This window comes from Amblyomma maculatum, chromosome 1 (genome assembly GCF_055883805.1).
Source record: "Amblyomma maculatum isolate TAMU_Amacu chromosome 1, ASM5588380v1, whole genome shotgun sequence".
NCBI classification, from domain to species: Eukaryota; Metazoa; Arthropoda; class Arachnida; order Ixodida; family Ixodidae; genus Amblyomma; species Amblyomma maculatum.
The window spans coordinates 71,256,352-71,281,122 of NC_139344.1; the positions used below are offsets into that span (position 1 = coordinate 71,256,352).

The 24,771-nt window shown below is 49.0% G+C and overlaps 1 long non-coding RNA gene across 1 annotated transcript in view; it reads right to left on the reverse strand.

Moving 5' to 3' along the window:
- The window catches only part of LOC146202772 (uncharacterized), an 85,046-nt gene that overhangs the window by 16,375 nt on the left and 43,900 nt on the right, over positions 1 to 24,771 (reverse strand). Inside the window, exon 3 of the long non-coding RNA XR_014702306.1 lies at positions 4,289 to 4,377. This is a non-coding gene — a long non-coding RNA (uncharacterized LOC146202772). The remainder of the gene's footprint in view (positions 1 to 4,288; positions 4,378 to 24,771) is intronic.

The window sequence follows — 24,771 nt, forward strand, 5'->3', positions numbered from 1 at the left end:
ACAAGGCATAAGTTGAGAAAGGGGGATTGGGATGCAGGAGATAGAAAGTTAAAAGAAGGAGTGAAGTCCAGTTGCGCTTATGTATTCGAGAAGGTTGGCAGTGTAGCGATTGTCCATTTCTCATAATAACAATCGCGATTCCACCGCAGGCCCATTTTCATGATTATCCGGTGCCTAATGTGAGTCGTTGATGGACACGTCCACAACAAGTGACGCACATCGCAGACGTCAGGTCGAGTGTCACAGTGAGGGCACCTGTCAGTCACTGGTAGATCTTTTTCCCGCCATCGATGTCGAGCAGATGGGGTCAGAGCCGCCCCTGTCCAACGAACGTATCGGGATGATCGCTCTGTGGTCCCGGGAAGTGTTGCGAAGAAGATCGGCGGTGGCGCGAGAGGAACCCGCGCAGAGCACTATACCCTCGCGCTAGGTCAGCCATTTAAATCATCTTTCACCCTATCGCCATGTTGCGGCGTCTTCTTGCTTGTCGCCGCGTATGACTATTACGGAACTAATAATTAATCGAGTAACAAAGTACATCTTCGCTAATTTTGCTCTTTGCTTGCATGCAGTTTTGCGTGACTTTGCACGCACGCACACACACACGCGCGCGCAATGAAAAAAAAATTGCTGTGGCTTAGCTTGGTTAAGCCTGGTGATTGCGAAGCAATACGTGGTACTACTATTGTACCGCTTGTGGTGATGCTTGGCTGTGCTATATTCACCATGGTGATGATCCGGTTATGTCTGCTGTTATGGCTATGGTGACGCTTGACTGTACTATGTTTAGCTATGGTTTTACATTGCACGTCGTTGTCGTCTGCTAGCGTTCCATCGCTCCGAATGGGTAGTGTTGCTAGTAGATGCACGTTTTAAATTATCGGACAAATTCGTACCTTCCTCTCCTGCTTCTGTCGTCGATTTTGCTACCGAAGACATTGACCGCCTTTTCCGCCTAGCTGCTTCTTGCGCTCGTCGCTTGGAAAGCCGTTCTTCTCGCTCTCCTTCTGTCTCCGTGGCTCGCTTTTGCTTCCTATTTGTAGCCTGCCTAAGTGCTTTGACTGTAGGCTCCATCTCATGGCTTGACGAGAGGAGCGGAGTCAGGCCGTAACTGCCACCGCGCAAGGCGATGGTGAGCCCCTGCTCGTACACAGATGGTATGACGTCACGTAGCGCGCAGCGCCACTGGTGAGAGGAGCAGAAGTCAGGCGGTAACTGCCATCGCGCAAGGCGACGGCGCGAGTTGAGCCCCGCTCTTACACAGATGGTATGATGTCACGCAGCGCGCAGCGCCACTACCGAGAGGAACGGAGTCATGCCGTAACTGCCACCGCGCAAGGCGACGGCGCGAGTTGAGCCCCGCTCTTACGCAGATGGTATGATGTCACGCAGCGCGCAGCGCCACTACCGAGAGGAACGGAGTCAGGCCGTAACTGCCACCGCGCAAGGCGACGGCGCGAGTTGAGCCCCGCTCTTACGCAGATGGTATGATGTCACGCAGCGCGCAGCGCCACTACCGAGAGGAACGGAGTCATGCCGTAACTGCCACCGCGCAAGGCGACGGCGCGAGTTGAGCCCCGCTCTTACGCAGATGGTATGATGTCACGCAGCGCGCAGCGCCACTACCGAGAGGAACGGAGTCAGGCCGTAACTGCCACCGCGCAAGGCGACGGCGCGAGTTGAGCCCCGCTCTTACGCAGATGGTATGATGTCACGCAGCGCGCAGCGCCACTACCGAGAGGAACGGAGTCAGGCCGTAACTGCCACCGCGCAAGGCGACGGCGCGAGTTGAGCCCCGCTCTTACGCAGATGGTATGATGTCACGCAGCGCGCAGCGCCACTACCGAGAGGAACGGAGTCATGCCGTAACTGCCACCGCGCAAGGCGACGGCGCGAGTTGAGCCCCGCTCTTACGCAGATGGTATGATGTCACGCAGCGCGCAGCGCCACTACCGAGAGGAACGGAGTCAGGCCGTAAATGCCACCGCGCAAGGCGACGGCGCGAGTTGAGCCCCGCTCTTACGCAGATGGTATGATGTCACGCAGCGCGCAGCGCCACTACCGAGAGGAACGGAGTCATGCCGTAACTGCCACCGCGCAAGGCGACGGCGCGAGTTGAGCCCCGCTCTTACGCAGATGGTATGATGTCACGCAGCGCGCAGCGCCACTACCGAGAGGAACGGAGTCAGGCCGTAACTGCCACCGCGTAAGGCGACGGCGCGAGTTGAGCCCCGCTCTTACGCAGATGGTATGATGTCACGCAGCGCGCAGCGCCACTACCGAGAGGAACGGAGTCAGGCCGTAACTGCCACCGCGCAAGGCGACGGCGCGAGTTGAGCCCCGCTCTTACGCAGATGGTATGATGTCACGCAGCGCGCAGCGCCACTACCGAGAGGAACGGAGTCAGGCCGTAACTGCCACCGCGCAAGGCGACGGCGCGAGTTGAGCCCCGCTCTTACGCAGATGGTATGATGTCACGCAGCGCGCAGCGCCACTACCGAGAGGAACGGAGTCAGGCCGTAACTGCCACCGCGTAAGGCGACGGCGCGAGTTGAGCCCCGCTCTTACGCAGATGGTATGATGTCACGCAGCGCGCAGCGCCACTACCGAGAGGAACGGAGTCAGGCCGTAACTGCCACCGCGCAAGGCGACGGCGCGAGTTGAGCCCCGCTCTTACGCAGATGGTATGATGTCACGCAGCGCGCAGCGCCACTACCGAGAGGAACGGAGTCATGCCGTAACTGCCACCGCGCAAGGCGACGGCGCGAGTTGAGCCCCGCTCTTACGCAGATGGTATGATGTCACGCAGCGCGCAGCGCCACTACCGAGAGGAACGGAGTCAGGCCGTAAATGCCACCGCGCAAGGCGACGGCGCGAGTTGAGCCCCGCTCTTACGCAGATGGTATGATGTCACGCAGCGCGCAGCGCCACTACCGAGAGGAACGGAGTCATGCCGTAACTGCCACCGCGCAAGGCGACGGCGCGAGTTGAGCCCCGCTCTTACGCAGATGGTATGATGTCACGCAGCGCGCAGTGCCACTACCGAGAGGAACGGAGTCAGGCCGTAACTGCCACCGCGCAAGGCGACGGCGCGAGTTGAGCCCCGCTCTTACGCAGATGGTATGATGTCACGCAGCGCGCAGCGCCACTACCGAGAGGAACGGAGTCAGGCCGTAACTGCCACCGCGTAAGGCGACGGCGCGAGTTGAGCCCCCACTCTTACACAGATGGTATGACGTCACACAGTCAGGTCACGCTAAAGGTCAAGCGTGGTTGCCACCGCCGCGCCTTTTGACGGGCTGAGATGGTAGCTAAAGTAGTATTGCTTCGCAATAATAAAAAAAAAGCAACAAAGTTGCGTAAACGCCGTGACTAATTGGCTAGTTCACAGCAGTGCTTGCGTATTTCCTATCATCCCCGCTAGGTGATGCTGCAATGCACTTCGGTCTAGTGTTCCTGCATATGCTCCCAAGGGAAGCGGAGTTGCGCGACTGTTTTCCTCGCGCCGCTCGCAGCTCTATTTGCGCGGAGCGGCAATCGCATGGTTCTTGCTAACGTCAAAAGTTCCAAATCGTTGCGGAGCACCGACTTCACGTGTGTAGCGCATGTGTAGCGGGCATCTGAACTACCCGTGCAGGCTCTGGTATTTGAGCTGTCATCGGCGGTGATCAGTACGCGGTATGCGTTAACGGTAGTCTAGTGAACGCAAGGCATAACGTGCACCGAGTTAGACTTACCAGTGCCCTGGGGGCTTAACTGCGCATGTGGGATATATACGGAGGTGCAGCAGTGGCGAGAACCACAGTAACAGCCGACACCTTGCGTTTTGACTGGAGCAGAAATTCGCATGATGATGTGAGCACAACTTTCAATACAGTGATTTTAGTGCGAAAGGCCCCATCCGGAGGTGCAGAGTCTAGCAAAAATCGATTAAGGCTTGTATGTTCGTTGATAGTGCTTTCACAAAAGAAAAGAAACATCGGAGGGAATTGAAACCCCTCGTCACACGGGCACTTTCGATCGTGATCAAATCGATCGAAATAGAGCCCGATGTGAGCCCGGCGTTGCTACACGCCGAACTCAATCGCGATCACCCCCGATTTACCCCGATCCTGCTCTACCGTCTAGACTGCGGTCGAGCTGTCGTTGCCATCCGCACTCGCAGATATATACCCACAAAAGTAAAGATTACTAAAAAAAATTTACTATAAAAACACACAATTTTAAAATAAATCACTTTGCACTCACACTTATGTGATTTTAACTGCAAAGCTATGATTAAACTCACGTGCGTATTTTGCAGTGGTAAAATGGTAAACATGGGCTGTCTCGACCCCACTTGCCAGTTCCCGCATATGCTGACCGCCTGGTTCCTACCTGCGTGCACAATGGATGACACAGTTGCTACTCGTCCACGGAGGCTGCGATCAGAAAAAGAACGAAGTTTTAATGAAGCTTGTATGTTTAATATATTACAAACTGATGACGATGTGGAGGAGGAGTTGTGGCTGTGCCCTTTATAGCGGGTGAGCGCAGGGGTGCGCGCTAGCCGATCAAAGTATTAAGAAAGAGATGGGAAAAAAAGGAAGAGATGTGATGGGCAGTGGCAGGTAGGGCTGGTTCAGCGCCGAACGAGTGTCCCCCACATGTGAAGCTGAGCTTTCGTCGCGCGGATGACGCCACTGTGTGACTGTGTTTCCGTGTTTCGTATGTTCAAAGCCCAGTGCACGCGGTAACGTGGCGTGCTCTCTCGGCTGGGGCGATAGTTGTGTCCAGCGAAGAATTGTGTGATCCGTCGTTTCCTCCTCGCTCCCAGAAGTCCTGCGCACCGACGTCACCCAGAGCCACCTAGAGGGGGTTTGTTGGTGATGGAAATGTGCCTTATGTAATGAATTAGCGATTTACTGTTTGGAGTGTTCCAATATGGCAAAAAAGATCCGTAAATTTTGCCAATGCAAAAAAAGAAAAAAAAAAAAAAAGATGCGTGGATTTTGCAAAAACAAGGCACGCAACCACCCGTCTTTTACATTTACTGGCATCGCTTTGCACGCTTTTTGCGTTGTACGGCGCTCACAGGCCTGATACTTGGGCCTGAACATGTCATATCGCCTTTTCAACAGCGTGCGCGTATCTTATACGAACGGGGCATGCAAATTTAGTGTCAAGCCCACAGAGATACAAGGTTCGTGCTCTGACCTGCAGTACTTTCGAATGAATAGAGGCAGCCTGGTTGATTGTATCGTACTTGACTTGAGGATTAAGCAGGGCAAATGAAGAACTGACAGCGTACCGCCCGGCGTGTTGCCGTAAACTGAGTGGACATCAACTCTGCCTAGATAACCAGGCACAAGTATTCCACAAATATGAGATTACGCGGACACTGTAGAGGAAATCTCGTCGCACAGGAAAGCTGACTGCTCCCGTGTAGAGCGGTGAGTAGATTGAGTTTGCCGAGCGCTCAACAAGGCGGATAATATGGTAGTGTTGCACTATGAAATGACTAAATGATTTCCTGAAATCGAGGGAAGTATAAGAAATTTCTGATGTGTGTGTCACCGGAATGTTTAACTTGTGGCATCCCAGAGACTGTGGACCATGTATTATTGGTGTGCCCAGAGTATGCGAACGAAAGAAATGTGCTAGCTGCTTCCTTGAAGCGTTTAGACAAGAGGCCTCTGTCGGAGGAACTGCTGCTGGGCGCTTGGCAGGACAAGGGGAAGGGCGTCCAGGCAGTGCGCGCTCTCTGCCTTTATTTGAGCGCCAGCGGACTTGATTCACGTTTGTAAAGCAAGCTGCTGTGTCTGTATATATATTTCATATGCCTTCTCCCACATCGTCATCCATCATGACCTTCTTTCTTCTCTCCTTCCTCTTCCCCAGTGCAGAGTAGCAGGCCAGATTTGAATTATTCGGGCCAACCTCTCTGCCTTTTCCTTTCAATAAATCCATCCATCTATCTTCTGATGTGTGTGATGTTTAAAAATGATTAATTAGTAGTGTAATTATTTTTTTTCAATGACAATGAATTTCACCATGCGACAGAACTTTTGTACACTTGACAAATAATTTAAGGCTATCAGCGATTAATTGTCAGTAACATTAAAGTGCAAGCTACGAATCACTAGCTGCAAATATATCTTAAAAACTGCGCTTGCATGGTCGCTGTCATGTTCTGGCAAGGAATTTTGAAGGCTCAATATTTTTTTATCATGACTTGAGCAGTGACTTAATTGGGGCGGTTCCGTCGTTTACTTCCAAAACAGGTACCGGATATAAAGCTATCCTGAAAGAAATGCAGTTCATCTTATCATGTGGCTATAAATATGTATTTATTCCCGAACTAAACACCGATGGTTAAGCCCGTATGAAGCTATTTTACTCCCCTTGTCAGAAACAACCACTTTGCTCGAAGGACAGCACAAACGAAAAGGGGTTTTAATTATTCTAATGAGCTACCAGTGTACATTGATCTATGCGTGTTATTTAATATTTAGTGTAACAGGGGCTGCGAAAATTTGTTTCTCAAACGTTCGAGCATTTCTCTAAAGCGAAATGTGCTCATTTCCACTATTACGGATGCGTAGAATCCTTAAACAGAAAAAAAAAAAGAACTGAAATTCATATATGGGTTTAACGCGCAATGCGACATCGGCTATATGACGGAGGATGTAGGGGCGGGCCTCGGTGTGGTTGACCACGTGGGATTGTTTAACGTGCAGTCAAATCCCACAGCCGAGGAGCGCCTTTCGAAACGGCCGGGATCGAACCACCCATTCTCGAAATCAGCAGTCGAGCGCGTTTCGAGCGCTTGGCGGAGCGCGGCTGCGCCATACGGGCACAGTGGATCCCCGGGCACTGCAGCATAGAGGGCAACGAACGTGCCGACGAGCTCGCGACCGCAGCACATGAACTCCCTCCTAGCGACGAGCAACTCGCTTTGGAGGACATGCGTGCGGTAATCGACGACCACCTCCGGACGCAGCACCCCGACCCACGCATCGCAAGAGGTGAGCGCATTCACAGTGTCAGCGGCCGCTCGCTGACTCGGCTGCACCGCGCAATTATCCTCCGTGCACGCATTGGATGCTTGTGACCTGGGGAACGACGGATGCGCCACGGACTTGCCACCAGTGACATGTGTGACGGCTGTGGCGCGGTAGAAACTCTCGAACATCTACTGCACTGCGCCGCGCTAGCCGGTGAGTTGCTGGCGGCTTACAGAGCGCAGGGGGTAATCCCGGACAGCGTAGCTGTGCTCCTGTGGCCGCCGGGCAGTGCGCGCGTCCGCGAGCGAGCACACGTGAGCCTGTGTGAATATATCGAACAGGCGGGCTTGATGACTCGCCTATTTCACCTCGCCAGATAGTGCGCGCTGTGACTAAACGCTCCGCGTGTGCTATTTCGGACAATAACGGCCGATCGCCCACGACGGCCGTCAGTGTTTTGTACAGTGTGCAAGTGCGTGCGTAGTGAACAGTTTGCCTGACGCAGAGCTATTGCGGAGGCCCGGCCAATGCGCCGAGTGCTCAGTGACCTAAGACATTTGCGGGTGGGCCTCAAGCAAACTACTGTATACTGTACAATAGTGTATATATTTCTTTTATTTTTACCTACCCTTTTCTTTCTCCCTATCGCTCACCTCTTTGATTTCCTCTACCTTTTCCTCGCTATCTCTTTATTTCCGCCGCCCCAGTTCAGGTGCTTCAGATAGCAGATACCGGGGCTGGCAAACATCTTTTCTTTCCTTTTGTATATACAATGAATAACCACCACCACCACCACCACCACCACCACCACCACCACCACCACCACCCTACCACTGAGACACCGCGACAGGAGTTTAACAGCAAAAAAGAAAAAAGAAATGAAAAAAGGGAGAGAAATAAGTACTCTGACAACTCTATCGTGGATACAGAAGGCACAGAGTGGCTTGCTCAAACTGGATTTTGCTATGCAGCAGTTTACTCTTGCATGTTTCAGTATAGTTGCAGTATTCCAAACAGAAACGGAAACATAGATTTTTGAGCGTTTGCATTAGTTACATTGACGGCGCCAATCTGTTTTGCTTTGACACGGCGCCTAACGACAGCAGCGCTCCGTTTCAGACGCCGCTTCTAAAAAAATCTCAAGCGCCGAAGACCGCGATTAATATCCTTTCCAGCATGACATACTCGATATGGACAACTTTTTTTTTTTTTTTTTGACGGAGCTTGGGGTAATAATTTGCTCATATTTCTTTTGCAAGAGGCATATAGGTAAGCAAAAGCGCTCAGGAACCGCAAAACAAAAAAGCGCTCTTGTACACGCGCGCACGTAAATCACTGCGGGCTGGCACGCGACGCGAACACGCATCCACACACGGTAGAGTTCGCAGCTATGCCGTTAGATGGCGACTCCGCTTGATCTCGAGGCCCGAACAGCAGCGTACTGCCGACGCTATTGTCGAACAGCTCTGCGGAGGTTGGTCGAGATGCATCGCCAGCGTATAGCTTTCTTTGTGCAGCAGCACTCCACTGGGCGTTCTCAGCCTGGCGCACTTGCGTCCGTATGGCGTTGCTGCGCTGCACACAGCGCCATCCCTCGTGTAGGGATCTAAGTTGTCGATCGGAATCACGGCGGGACGGAATGGAGTCCGGCCGGGTCGGAGTCGAGTGGCCTGATCGACATAGACGAAACTGAAAGGAACCTTTCTGAATGACAAGCTTATTTCAGAGCTATAAATGCTGAGCTCTCACGTTTAAGATGATACATTTGTTTAATATACAGAGACACAGCACCTACTTTATTCTATGCTATTATGCAAAAAGAAGTTATACATTTATGAGGGCTTGATGCTTGCGCGGAGCTCCTGGAGTATGAATCCGCCAGTTCTGAAGTATTTCGCTTCTCTAACGTGGGACTGGAATGACCAATACTTTCCAGACAAGAAAGGTAAGTTTTGGGTACTCGTATTCTTTGAGTCTCGAAAGCTGCGAAATAGCTCAAACATGAGCAAGGGGTTGATTCTGTGGCCAAGTGCTCGATGCTAGCTAACTTGTGGCTTTCAAGTGGGCTGTCATGGTGTCATTTTTGCGTTCTCTGGGCCAAGAAAGAAAAAATAGACAACTCAAGCACCACGGATTCTTTCACTAGGTGCCATGCCCCGTTCTAAGGGGACATGTGAAGGCCGTCAGCAAGCCACAACAGATGCGCGTGAGAGGCTACAGCGTGGCGCGAATCTCGAAACTTGCACCTTAACATCAGCGCTGGTGTGATCGACGCGTAAAACGCGAAGTCGAACCTCAATAGACCACAAGCGGCCATTCAATTCGGTCACTGACGGCCAGCGAAGATCTCCTCGCTACGAGTACGCATGGAGGAAAGGAAGATGGACGTCGGGGACTCAGAACTCGGACGTATCGAGCTTTGAGGACGCCGAAGAACACTTCCAACCGTGCATTAGAGACGCCTATGGCGCACCATGGTCTCATTCGCACTTTCGTGAAAACTGCGTGAACTCGACACTGAGGAGCTCGGCCCGGCAATGCTGATAAAAATCTATCGTGGCCTGGGCCCGGACCGAGCCCGAACCTTTCCTGCGGCCGGGCCGGATAAGGGCTTTCGGGCCAGCCCGAACTCGTGCACAGATATACCTCCGATAACTCAGTGCCCTACCACATCCCCTGCCAGCTGCTTCCTCCCGGTGGTGGCAAGCTCACCCTTTTGCGAAGCTGCGAGGAAGAGAGTTGCAAAGGTGTTGGTGTTTGTCTCCAGCCAAATGCACCTGCCAGAGGCATCCTCGTAATTTTTAGAGGCTACGAGGCTTCAGACATCGACGCCGATGCAACTGGCTCTGAGAGACTTTTTTTTTTCGAGTGAGAGCCTTCCATTAAAAGGAATAATAATAAAAAATTAGCCAGCGTAAAAAAGAGTGGCCTTAAAACTTCGAAATATAAATATTTCTACCCTTCGCATCCGCCTGGTCTATTGTTATATGAAAATCGTCTTAGATGAAGATTTACAACAAGGCAGCAATTACTCATTAGCACCCAACCAAAGAAAAGCTGCACAATTTTTCACAGCAACCTCGCAGTTGAAGTTGCAGTTTCGTACCGGGATGTCAGGAGAGAAATTTTGGTTACAGGTGGCTGCCTAATATTGAGATTAGAAAGTACGATTTTGCTGATAAGAATTACGGTAACTCAAGCTTGTACGGCGTGAAGGTGAAACCAGTATAATGCTGCTTCTTCAATTATTTTTTTTAATATTATTGATTGTGACGCGGGAGACTGAGGCAAACACGCCAATCTAGTGCTGTACGCGGCTTATTAGAAAATGAGTTTTTTTGGCGATCGGCCAACGGTTTTTAACGCTGGATGCTTGCTAAAACGAAAGACCCGGTAGTTCATCGGAACGGATAAACCACGTGGACAACCAAGTGGAGACTATCGATACTCTAGTGCGGGGAGAGACTCTTGGTATTCCTCTCGCCCTTGGGCTCTGCCTTATAATTAACATAAAATATGGTGAGACGACCGAAGTAGAATAATATGCCACCAGAATCGTCGCTCTGCGACTGAGATTGCACCCAGTGGCTTTTAAGTTCATACGTTAAGCCTCAATAATTAACAAAAAAATGCACTGATGAAATTCACGAAGTAGGCATAAAAAAGTAGACTGAAAATTAATCATTGAGGCTGATTTTTCCAGGGCTTGCTCGAAGGTTTGTAAGGACGCCATGCATTTAACATCACTTTGGAACGACGTGGTCCGAGGATGGGATTCCGTCGCGCATTGCCGTAGAGTGAGATCACTAACTCGGAGCTTTTCTCAGAGACTGGAGAAAGTGTTTGAACGCGGACTTGTCAATATTGTGCACGCTCAAATTTTTAAACCACTTCGCCTATGTGTTACTATTGATGCCATGTCGTGCTTAGTTTCTTTCTTTCTTTCTTTCTTTCTTTCTTTCTTTCTTTCTTTCTTTCTTTCTTTCTTTCTTTCTTTCTTTCTTTCTTTCTTTCTTTCTTTCTTTCTTTCTTTCTTTCTTTCTTTCTTTGGCATTTGCCTAAAAGGAGGCTGAGGCTAAAGGCGCGGTCGCCTGACGTGGCCTCAGCCCCCTGCTACATTATCAGTAAGCATCGAAAATGCAATATTGCGGCAGGCTGGCACACAACAGTAGCCTTGATCAGGCTACTGATCAGTTTTTTTATCAGTAATTTGATCAGTTGATCAAATTAGTCCCGTTGAAGGGAAAATAAGCTGCTACACACGAACAAAATTGTTTAGTAATAAGTTTTCAGAGCTGTTGGCTTAGAGCGTCTTTGTGAGCTGTGACCGGAGAGGATTGTGGGCACCAGAATTCGCTTCGTTATCTTTGTTCCACGCAGTATTATCAAACTGACTCCTAATGAAGCGCTGGCATTGGATCTGCACCTGCTAACTTTATTTTCAATTTCGGTACGTTTCATATTCTCTACTTTATCATTATTTCGTCGATGAGGCGATGATCAACCGTTGTGATTTTCAGGGCAGATTTCAATAACTATAGCTTTTCCTTGAATTGTCCTGTGGGCCTCTTTTCTAGAGATAATCGTCTTTTCAGCGAGCGATGACATTCGAGGCCAATAGATATATGCATCACCGCCTCATCAGAAAAAGCCCCCGCCATTTTCCACTTAAGGTTATGCTGCTTTGTGAAATAAAGAAAAGAATCCCATTACAGGCGCAAGAAAACCGAGGAAAATAAAAAAATATAATTTTTTTTTTATTGAAGCGATGGCGAACTGATTAGGATACTGCAAACAGTTATACTCCGTACTACATACAACTGGTTCCAAGTTTGGGTGATATTTTAGAGAATTAAACTTGATTTGAAGAAACTTAAAATGTCTCTCCAGCTCCTCTAGTTGACTCTGAAAGGTATAATTGCGTTACTGAGAAATCGTTTCACCCAGAAGGGTAAAAAGTAGAAACGATTTGTCTAAGACACGGGTAGTATTACCTAGAGTTGTTCTTCATTTTTTTTTTTGTTTATCTGCTCGCCACGGAGAAATGGAGTACGGCTCCCGACACCAGCCATCTCATGTAACGATCAACGCCGCTGTCACCGGCACCGCTCCATCGTTTCGCTCCGCGTATATATATGCGACGCAAGTTGAAACCGTACTCCGACCGCATGGCTTGCTCGTCGATCTTTCCGCGATGGACATGCGCGAGGCGCATCTCGGGCAATCCAGCCGCACTTCGCACAGTGCCCAGACCGACGCCGAGCTCACGAGACGACCAGGCGATGCATTCGCGGTACTTTTAGGCCCCAGGGCCTAAATGCATAAACTATCGACGTAAATTGTGTGACCCAAGAGAACAACCTACTCCACGCTGAAGAGATATAGGCCAACGTAAAAAAGAAACGAAGGCTGGTGTGTCTATGAGTGTGTCTCTATGTGTGCTTGTGTGTGTGCGTGTGTGTGTATCTTCGTAGCCGCAGCTAGCAGAGTGTGCCTCTATGTGTGCTTGTGTGTGTGTGTGTGTATGTATGCGTGTGTGTGTGTGTGTGTGTGTGTGTGTGTGTGTGTGTGTGTGTGTGTGTGTGTGTGTGTGTGTGTGTGTGTGTGTGTGTGTGTGTGTGCGTGCGTGCGTGCGTGTGTGTGTATCCTCGTAGCCGCAGCTAGCAACAGGCAAGAAAACATAAAAATGCGGAGGTTCAACATGGCTAAACATAGTTAGCGTACGAAGGCACTAGTTTGGCGTAGTTTATCTTGGTAGATGGTACGTGTATACTCTATCTAATCAATCCATTGCAGCAGTGCGGAAGCTATGGAGCCCTCTTTAGCCAACCATGAGCTTGCGTTAAGCGTGCGTTTCAGCGCCATGTCGTCTGCTCGCATCGTATGCAGTTATGGTTGCCAAACAGTATTGAGGCTGTCTACGCATCAAACTTTGGAAGAATATTCGGATATTTTAGAATAGCGCTTTTTTAAGGGGGGGGGGGGGGGGGGGGGGGGGCGTCATGCTGTCTGTAATATCCGCGTTTATAGTTCATCGCATAAAAACGAAGTCGCGGTGGCAACTTCAACCTAATGACGTCATCTGGTTTTTCGGACTGCAATATATATATATATATATATATATATATATATATATATATATATATATATATATTTTATCAACGAACCGACTGTCTTTTTTAGTTCTGGGAAGGCAGTATCATCACCCGACTAAACAAAAAAATGAAGAAAATTGAACGCTCGCGGATTTTCCTGTTGGTGAGATGAAGTCAAACTGAACACCCAAAAATTACGAGTTGATTCCGAAGCGCGACGAACAGCTTCGATGCGCGCCGCCATATTGGCAACGTGATTTCAGCACGCTCAATTGTCGCCGACGCCATGCAAAGAAAACTAGTAACGCGAGGTTACGTTAGGGTTTGATTTGTAATAGCGTTTGACGAATGCGCGTTTCAAAGCATATTTTCCCATGTGTTGATATGCCACTTTATACTGCCACTATACGTTCACCACCGTCAAAACGTCGCCTCCGCACTCATCACAGCTTTGTATAGGGGTGAAGGAAACTACTGATGTAGAGTATAGAAGTACGCTCTCGCTATCTTCTCTATCGCAGTGTCGTTCAAGCCGCTTAAATTAGGCGCGGGAAAAAAAAATTAATCTTCGTTTTTAAGCGTATGACGTGACAGCGTCTACGATTCCTGCTTACCGGCTCCCTTTACGGACTTCTTGTTCACGTAGTACCTGCACTTTGCTACAACTCTTTTAATTGGTGCCTCTATTATCGCACAAACGCTAATTATCGTGCTCTAGTAGGTTCCCGATTATATGAAAGACCATCCGACGTAGACATAAAGGCCCGATTTAAGACCAAGCCATATGCGAACATGCCGAGAAAGACGCGTCTGTCTCGAGATCCAATTGTTCTGGAAGGCTGGAGTAAAACGTCGACAGGTCCTTCTTGTCTCTTCTTCAAATCTTCCGCACCTCTCCAAGGTGCTCCTCGATTCGGCGGGCGACGTGCAGTTCACACAAAGCCACACAATGAGACGTAGGACGACGAACTTGCCGTAACAAAACGAAAATTAACTTTATATAACAAGAACACCAAGCACGGGGTACAGAAAACTTAGTTACACGAGACAGAGAGGCGACACACTTTACAAAAGAGACTGAAAGAATAACTAACGGCAAAACAAGCGCATCACTCTTTTTACGACTTCTCAGTCGGGGCCTGCCTGGTACGCTGTCTTCGAGCGAGAATCGAATCAGAACCAGAACCGTCGATGGCTGCGCGGCGCGCTCTTAAATAGCCAGCGCAGAAGCTTCTAGACGCGGAGGAGGAACAGAAAACAGCTTAGCGCTGCCAAAGCTATGCCTCCCTCCCTCGGCCTTCTGGAGAGGACTCGAATTTACTCGAACTTGGTCAGCACGTGCGGCCCTGCCGCGCGAAGCGAGGAGGAGGGCCGGGACCGTGCGGGGGAATGTACGCTTGACTCCGCGCATGACGACGAGGGCGAGAAGGCGCAGCGCGGTGGCCGAGATGACGTAATCGGTCGCTTTCTCGTAGCTTGGAGAACATTCCATCGCCGTTTTCTGCGGCGCGCGCGCCGAAACATTAAAGAAAGGGCCACCGCGGCATTACAGCTGGATTATGACTTTACCCTCCTGTCTTGTTATGAAGGCTCGAGCTGGCAGCCACTGCCACCTTGGAAGGTGCTCAGATGTGGAAGGGTGAGGCGTCACATATACAGCTAGCTTTTCTGATTTACCCCGAGAAGCAGTGTTTCGCGCAAAAACTGACTAAACTAAGCTATATACTATACGGTTTCGTTGAAACATTCCCTCAATTTCACGGGTCGCGAATGACAACGTGCGAGACTGTGTAATTCAGCTTCGTAGCGAAAATTGTTTTTCGACAACAAAGAAATCTGCTTGGGAAGCTCATGCAATTTCCATTTAACGTCGACGGGACATGTAACTCCGGACTTGGAGCTGCAGAAATGACTTTTGATTCGGCAGCCTCTGTTGTGTACTACATTGCTTACATCTCAGTCAGTTGCAGAAAACGTACTTACTGAGCATACGTGTATAGCAAATGAGAGCCTTTCCTAGCTGTAATGCCTCTGTGGTTTTGTAAAGAGCTGACAGTTGGATATGGTTCCTCTTCACATCTCGCAAGTCTGCAGGATTCTAGGACACCTGTTAAATGCCAGGGAACTGTGGGATATTGTAAAATACTGTTATGAGAATGTCAGTGACAACAGTCTAAGCTTCCGATGGGCATAATTTTACTTCTGAAGTTTGTCCTGGGCTGACAATTAAGTCGAACTGATAATTAAAACAGGTAGGGGAAGTTATGAAAATACGGGAAAATAACTAGACCCTGCCGAAGGAATATTTGCTAATATATTGATTGTTATCGTGACGTTATAAGATATGTGAAAAAAAAAAAATACGTTTCAAAAGTCTTAGCCACATAATTTCCTAAATTTATAAGGTACGTGTTGTCTCTTATATGTGTCCCCCCCCCCCCCCTCCCCCACCTTTTTTTGTGTATATGTTTAGCGCACTCCTACTAGAACATGCACAGCCAACTTGACCATTTTAAAGCATCGCTTACACAGAGTGAATCTCTACGTAGGTTGCCGCTCTGACGAATGACGGCTGTGAAGGGTGCAGGGAACCATGCCTCTGCTCACTTAGGCTCACTCACAACAGTTTGTTCTAGCCGCGGGCTCACTTAAACTAAGACTCATACACGCTTGGACTCACAGAACTCACGAGCTGAAATTCGTTTAGGCTCACAAATCACTCCAATTCACGACTCATATACCTGAGTTGACTTAGTTATTTCGCATCACTCACTCGCATTGACTCATTAAAGCTCACTCACTCGCTTCTTTCGACAAAAGACAGCTCCCTGAGCTGAGTGATATCTTTACGTGAAGTTGCACCGACCGCGATAGCTTTCTTTTGGCTGGATGCTATGCTTTTTTTTTCTTCAATAGACTTGATCGGTTGTTTTTCATAATGTGAGCGAAGCGCCACGCTTTCTACCGTGTTATCAAACACGTCAATGTTTAATATCATAGGTTGTCAGTAGACATAAACAAAAGAGTATAAAAGCTTCAACTGGGCCTGCGCTCAGCTTATGTTGTATGAGAGTGGCCACATTCATTGCGGGGAGGAAGAACATCCAGGAAAGATGGTCTTCAACTGGGCCTGCGCTCAGCTTATGTTGTATGAGAGTGGCCACATTCATTGCGGGGAGGGAGAACATCCAGGAAAGATGGTCTACAATTTTTTGTTTTCTTTGGTCGGCCGGAAGCGCCGCCAAGGCATCACGCCCTCGGCTGTACACATTTACTCCCTTCAGGAATCAGCAAAGGAGGGAAATAAAAGCCACTCAAAGTCGTCGCGGCAATGCAGATCATAATCTGAACCCGAGCCCTGACTCGAGACTCAGATTATGATCGGAGTAGCTTGAGTGAGCCTGATTCAGTCGAGTCATGCGTGATTCCGCCAACCTATGTAAGGGCAAACATGAGCCCGCCGTAGCATTGCTTGCTTGCTCGTTGCCAGCGAAGTTTTCCTTTTTTCTTTTCTAACAAAGTGTGCGGCTTCGGTCCCTATAGTTGCGCTCCTCCGATCTGTCTTTTTTTTTTTTTTTTTATCACAGGGCATTGCTCGTCCACACGAAAGCGCTGAAAAGCACGCGTGTCATGAGGTCCCGACGTATACCCTTTCACTTAAAAATCTGTTCTCAAGGTAGACGCCACGGAACAATGATGAGAAACGCTGATGATGCTTTGTTCGTAAAAAAAAAAAAAGAAAAAAAAAGCCTTTGTGGAAGATTTGCAGTTGTACCTGTACTGTGCAGCAACGAACAGGGTAAGTGATTTCGACAGCGACAGCAAAAGAACAAAGAGAAACTTCTGTCGCTGTATGACCGCCCACGACAGCCGCACCTGCATCGCTGAAGAGCAGTATGAAGGAAAGACGCCTCATTAGTGTTCAGCCAGAGAGAACTCTGAAAAGGTGGGTAAGAACCTTGAAGGCCGATGTCCCCTAGCATCGACGGACGTGGTATCGAAGTACATTGCAGGTCAGAAGCGGTTATATATATAAAAGAAAGTTCGGCTTGAAAATACGATATTATTTCGCATACTTTTTAAGCAAAGGTGTGTTGGTGTTGCCTGATCAGCTTGACTATATGTGACAAGGCGTACGCTATTTACGTGATTAAGTGCAACGAAAAGCCAATTATATTGTGGAAGAAGATCACACAGCACTCGGGTACCTTGCTTTTAGCCTCCATCGAAAAGGGGGCCCGGATTCAACCCGCATCCTTGGGTACAGCAGTCTAGCGCCCTAACCTGTGCGGCACCGCGGCAGGGCAAAGGTCTCCTTTTCTCGCCAAATATCTCTATTCTGCAAAAAAAAAAAAAAAAAAGCAAGGAAGAAAAATACCTGTTTCATTTGATTTGGACAGCATTCGATCAATCTTGGTTCCTAAATTAACAAAGCATAGAACATTTTTTTTTACTTCATTGTAGACGGCGCTTGCGCATCCTGGAACCAAACCCCGCCGGGTGGCGCTGTGGTTAGGGCGCCAGACTACTGTGCCCAGGATGCAGGGTCACATCCCGGTTTCGGCGGCCGCTTTTCGGTGGAGGCGAAAAGCAAGCTGCCCATGCGCTGTGCGATTTCAGTGCACGTTAAGAACCTCAGCTGGTCGAAATTTCCGGAGTCCTACCCCCCCGTGTAAAGGGTTAACAAGAGCGGATGAACGCGTGTTTCTTCGCCTCCTTACGAATACCATGGTGTGCCCGGCGTTACTTAAACACTTTGACAGTGCCTTCCTTCTCCGGGGAGTGCCCGCACTGCGGGGAAATGTCCTCGGACCTTTTCCACATGGTGTGGGCGTGCCCCTACAACCCTGCCTTTGCACCTAACCAAAACACCACCCGGGAAGACTGGGAGGCGACCCTACTAGCCTGCTCCGACCTGAAAGCCCAAAAGGCCTTGGTCAAAAGAGCAATGGCGGCAGCGGAAGCCACTGGGGTCCCGTACTAGGGACTCCACCTAGTGTTTGTGAGGGGAAGGGCACTAAGCCTGACCCCAGAGAAACCTTCATGTAACTCCATACTTTATTAAACGTTTTCACCACCACCACCCACTACGGCGTCTCTCATAGCCTGAGTCGCTTTGGGACGTTAAACCGCACAAACCAAACAAAAAAAAAAAAAAAACAAAACAAACCAGGCATCTTGGAAACAAAATCTTGAAAAATAGGAAATACCTGGTTGAATGTCTGGCGGGTTTGAAAGCAGATTGGGTGAACATCGGCTAAACTTCGGCTTTGAAAGTCTAAGCCTCACCGCTCTCCAGGATGTAATTAATGGCTATGCGCTAAAGACTGCAAGTGCTACATGCGGTATGCATTTACAGTTGTGCAACTGGAAGGAATATGTTTTCAAACGGCAGTAAAAAAAATAGGTAAGTCATGACGCGCAAATAACAGTGGTGGCCATGCTAAGTACCCGTAGTGAGCTAAGTAGGTGTCCCATAGGATGGAACCAGGACGGAACCGTGACGGGAAAGTACGGTGAACTTAAGAGGGTGCTAATGGCTCGTGTATGAAACCCATCCGGTTTATCATGTACTTCCTGCTTATTTTTGCTTTTCTGAATCAAAGCTGATATGCAAACGTTTTGTGGCTTAGTAAAAACGAAAAAAAAAGAAAAGGTGCGGTAAATACCCAAGTAGCACTGATTCGAGCGAGCATATACTTGCACTCACTATCCACCAACGTCGTACCGCATGGAGCCCGAAATGGGAAAGTTCGATACCATCCGAGTGACCAAAGAGAAGTTTTTCTGTTTATTTTGCGGCAACTCACGACAGCAGAAGTGAAGTGAGGCTTTCCTGCGTCTTGTTCGGCTGCGTATATCGCCAGCAACGCCCGCAGCTGAGCCAGGGGCCGCGCCGGGGTTCCCTTCAGGCCGGCCTCGAGACGACTGCGTCTGACAGCTTTCGATGTGAAAGCGGTGGAAAACACTGGGGCTGTTGCGGGAACAGCTGTTACACCTCTATTGCTGGCACACCTCCTCCGGTTTTTCTCGCAGAGATGGGGAGAGCCGGCAGAGAGGAAAAAGAACCGATCAATAGCGGCTCTCGCGAGGCCTCAACTCGGTGCCTGAGGTCGACGGTTGCTGCTCTTGATGTGTGCCTTCTGATCGGCACCGACCGGCCGGCTTCCAATTTTCCCGCTGGATTCATGCCGGCCCTGCGTTGCTTGATAAACTGGCCGCTCGACTGCCCCGTCTACATTCTTCGCGTCGTTCACTGCTTGCTTCCCCCCTTCGCTTCCTTCCACGGAATAGTCGCCCGCGTGTGTTCGCTTTTCGTGCAACGAAATTACTGTAGGTCGGAAGAATTGTGAAAAGTACTTCTTTTTTCAGCTTGTAATCATTATTTCTCTAGTGTGGCTGAAAGTCGAGACGGAGGCGGTAGCAGGATCTGTACGGAAAAGTCGAGCCTTTTCGACTGACTGGAAAGAATGTCGGCTTCGACCTAGAAACTTCGGAGCAGTTCGCGTTGAAACTACCGCTTTTGTTCTGCAAACTGCTGCAGCTGTGCAATGGACATCTACGGGCGTTGTGGCTGCTCCATCAGTCAAGGCAATCAGGCAATCAAGAGGCGCTGCGGGCAAGTGCGGCTGCCTGCTATGCACTTTGTTTCCTTGCACACCGCAAATAGGAGGAAACGATGCTCTGAGCAGTGCGGACGCGGGATGCACGAGGAGGTTGCCTTTTGTAATAAAGAGTAGTGGAGCAAAAGGGGCCAGTTTGAGATCCTTGTGCACATATTTCGTCCACGCAATTTATCTCGCAAATCAAACAGACTGGGAAGCAACTGTTATACTTAATGCGATAGCTTTGAATAGTTAACACATAGTGCGCGGATATTCGTTTTCTCAGTAACCGTGGAGCTGGGTGCTCTGTACTAGTTAATAATAAAAGCAAAAAACGGTATATAGAATTCGCAGAACTGCAACGGCCATAAGTGCAGGAATAGATTGACGCGACTACAAAACAGTGACCACACGATGCATGTCGCATAGTTTTGGGGCAATAAAAGTTTCATAACACCGCGGCTGAGTCGCCATACAACAGCCTCATGCCAGCGAAATAACGGTGCGTCGTCATCACTTAGGCAGTAAATCTGTGCACAGCGTAGGATTAGCCAAAGAGATCAGATTTTTTTCGTCACTGCAGTGCGGTCGAATCTACTTTAGTACGCGCCGCATGTCGCCTGCGATAAAGACAGGGGGCAGTGCGCGAGGGCGACGCTAAAGTCTTAGCGAATTGGAGCAGTGCGCAGTCAATGCAGGGAACGTTCGGATGACAAAAAAGCACGGCTTTTCCGCGTCGAGGGCCCTTGATTACACAAGGCTGACGGAGAAGAAGGAAAGCTTGAAGTGCGCCGAAATGAGATTTTTCGTAATCTGGCGGTCGACCGGGGAAGACTCCCGTCGTTGGGCAGCTCCGCAAAGAGAGCTCGGGTGGCTGCGCTGTCAGCGGCCTCGTTTCCAGCGGTACCGTCGCAGAAATGGTAGCCGTATGTGGCCCGCCTTCGCAATCTTCGCCTTTGTTGTCTACAGTGCTCCTTGGCGGACGCTGCTGGGCTCAAGGATGCTTTGACGTGGGCGAAGCGCCGCTTAGGAATGTGCAGAAATGAAGACATTTTGATCCCCTCAACTCTTCTTCTTAGACACGCTCTCACAGTGAGGGAGGCACATCCGAGGTTGTCGAAACCGCTCCAGAGACGCACTGTCTCTAATAACACTCGTGTGTGGTGATCATGAGCGCTATGTAAGCGACAGCGGGGCAGATGTCTTTGGCTGAGGGCACTTGAGTGCTCCGCACGCGTTTTCTTTGCTTGCAGTGAATACCAGGAAATCAACAGCAGGCCAGGGAACCTTCATTCTTTTTTTTTTTTTTCCTTCAAGATGAGCGGAGCCAGTGAAACGAATTTGGAGGGACAGGTCTCGTGTTCAAACCCACACTTTTAGACAGCGATCCCTTTTGCAGCGTACCGCAAATTTAATTTCGATTGCAGGCCGCTTTTTCCTTTCTTTTTTTTTTTTTCCGCATTGTGTTTGCTTCAAAACTTCGTAGGCGGATTTTTCTGACGTGCCTGTCCCATCATAGAGCTGTTCCTGCTACTATATTAGAATCGAATCTTTATTAGCGATCCATATTATTACATACTGTTCTACTCTCGAAGCCCGCTGCGCCGAATGGCATATACTGTTGTTGTTGTAGTAGTTGGGGTGTGGCTTCAGGCAGTGTTTATTGGAAGAAACAAAAATGTAAAAAGAATAAAGCAGGAATGTATAATTTTTCCAAACATGAGGAAGACTAGTTAGTCTCGCAGCTGCTAAAAAGGGAGTATTTGTTTTCCTCAATTCGTGGTCGAAAACGAAGGCAGGAGCAAACGTAGCAAAAGGGATCCATTCTCTGGACTTATCACTTCATCCTGTTCTAGCAGATCCTCGGGAATTGTAAAGTATTGTCTTCATGGCTTCTTCGGAGAACAACTCTACTGACCTTTGACAAGCATGTGAGGCTTCGAAGGGTTCTTTATCTCAGTGTTCAGAGCAAGCGAGAGGAATAAATGTCTCGTGTCTTCGATTGAAAGAACGTAGATGAAGCGTTCAATCCCCAATGCGTCTGACTGACCAGGACGATCTGTGTCGACAGGAGAGAGGGGTGAAGGGGACTGAAGCAATTATGAAGGGGGGGGGGGGGGGAGGGTGAGATGAAGGAGGAGGACCAGGTGACAGGACAGATGAGATAGTCAATTGGAACAGCAGGAGAGCTGAGAATGCAGCCGGAAAAGGAAGAAACATGTAAATGTATTGAAACGTAATGAAGGTTTGATTTCTATGAAGTATGCGGGCTTGGGTACCGTTAAAATATGAATGCGGTCATGGAGAAATAATGAGAAAAACGTTTGGCCTGTTCTTATTTCTTTTTAATCGTAAGTTTGTATTCTAATTCCTAGTGCCACGTTGGAGAGCGCGATCTGGGGATCACAAGTGCATGTTTTGAAGGGCCCTTCGCTTGCTCACAGAGGACGAGGCCGGAGAGTGTGGAGCTTCGCCCAGGTCATATATGGGATGAATTTTTCAGGAGCTGGTAGAACCGAATAGCCCTTATAGAGTCTGTGTATATTGTGCATGAAGTCCCGAGGCAACTCGCAAAAAATATAAGACAACAGAAATAATGGGTTTCATATCTTGAGGTATGGTGAATTGTGCATGGACCAAATGTGTCAGGGGTCCAGGTGAAAATTCATGAAGGCCACGTATGCCGCCGAGATGTGTGAAGTGGTGGCATCAATGCATACTGAGGTCAGTGTGGCTTGCGTGTCTTTCTCCTCGGGTCCTTGTTCCATAGCGCTGGGTTAATCCGTCGACAAAACGCAGTGAAACAACTAGCCCAGACCAAGGTCCTTAGGGATTGAGGAGTGCTGTCATGTGCTGCCAGCGCCTTTTGGTGCCTGTTTTCACGTTGGCGGCCACGTAATGGGACGCAGGGGTGAAGTGGAGGTTAAGGAAAAGCGAGGGAGCAGGCTCGTGGGTATGGGTATGGATGGGAGACAAGCTTGCTTTCTCGATAATCCGGGGACCTTGCATTGTGCTGGATAGCCTAGCATCTGCCTGTCCTTGTGGAGGTGTAGTAATGAGGAAAGGAGAAGAAAATGGCTCCAGGTGCTACACCTTCTCTGTAGAGACGTAGACTGGGAGGCTTAGGATATTCATTACGAAGTTAGCGAGTAGTGATGAGACTTTGCTGGTTTGCTGCCGTGTGAGAGTTCAAAGTATGGAAGAGAAGAAAAAATTGTGCTGACTGGATTTTGTTTTTTTGAAACCTGGTTTGGGACGGTCGTACTGGAGCAGGTAAGGAGCGACACCTGCTGTTATCCAGTCCACACTGCATCGACGAGACATTGCATGAAGGTGGTATGCCTAAGGTTTTACTATACGAATCTTGCGGAACGGGATGGTAAGTAAATGAAGAGAAATGCGAACACTAACTAATTTTTGGCCGCAGGAATGACATAAGAGGAGCAGTTCCGACTTGTCCCTTAGGGGATCAATGGGATGTACCGGGCATTCAAAAATCCAGCGAGGATTTTAGCGTTCCGCGCCACGAAGCAGGTGGCCGCCATGTAAACTGAGAACAATTTTTTCAGATTCCCTGGGCTTGCAATGGCACAATTATTACAATTGCTTAGCTATGATTTTCAGATAGATAACGAATCAACTGCAGCAATACCAACTGCAGTAGGTATATCACCATGTGCCGTTACACACTGCACAATGTTGAACAAAATTTTTGGTCTCCAAATGGGACACTGCAATACTGGCATGACTTTATTAATTTCAGACGGCATTCTTAGCGCTAAAAAAGCCGTCCTGAAGCTGAAAATCATCTAACCCGTCTACAAGCTCTTTTAAAGGCTTTATTAATGCTCTATTAAAAAAAAAAAGGGAAGGGGGGAGTCGGACGTAGGGAATCACAACAATTTGACTCCTTTCTGCCACTTTGTGACACTTATTGGCATAAAGGGAGTCAGATAACGAATCAGTGGCTGCAAACCCCTTCACTGCGGGACTGTGACCCTTCGAAGGAGGTTGTAAAAAACTACTGGAGTGCAAGTCAATGGGCTGGGGGGAAGGCTGTGGCGGCCATCTAGAGGGGGGCAAGAAATGGCCTGCCAAGCGCTTGGGAGCTTTGTTCGCCGGCGTTGGCAGTGTGTTTCAAGGGCTCAAATGATTTTTAAGCTCTGATGCAATGTTGTGGGCTGTTAGGTGAGCCACACTGAACATCCGAATCGATTTGAACCATCTGGATTTTTAAAGATATCGGCGATATCCGAGTACTGCGGCGTTTACCTCTACTCCGAGCAAAAGTTGCAGCTCAGCATCAATGTCAAACCTATGGTTGAAGCAACACTACTATTACATAGTTGCGTAGCTTCTGTCGCGTATAATAGCACTGTATTAATTGCAAGCCTTAACTAAACATCTGAATTAACTATGAACTTTGGATTTTATACTATATCATCGAGTCATATGTCGTTAGATAGCATATGTTGAGTATAACTGCATCGGGCTAATTTTAGGTCCTAATTAATTACGGCTAATTAGATAATTGTGAATAAATATTACGTGCTATAACTAGAAGTCGTATATCGCTAGCACTGGACTAGCTGCACGTCTTAATTAATTACCCCTAATTTGCAGTATTACCTATGTTTTGCGTGGCTTTTGCGTTGCGCACCGGTGTTTCGCTACAGCTTCTTGCGTCTCCTCAGACTCCCGCAATCATAGACATCATATCATTGCGGCCAGAACTGGACTGTGCCGCTATTTGCATTCGCTAAAACTTCTGAATTCACTCCCCGCGATCGTCGAAATCACACTCGCGAATACTACGGACTTTTTTGTCCATTCGTCGAAAAAGGGGGCCGGCGCCGGCTATTCGGGTCTGAAAACATTAAGTGCTCATCAGGAACGTGCACGGATTTCACGGCGGAGGTGAAGCCACCTGCTTCTTGCCTCGGTAATGCCCTCCTCGGTTTCCTCGCGAGCTCCGTTTCATTGGGAACAGCGAATCAGCGAGATTTTTCTCGGGCGCGCCTCTCTAGCCGGAATGGCACGCAGATGCTTAAAAAGTGATCGGTATGGTCTCACGCACGCAAATTG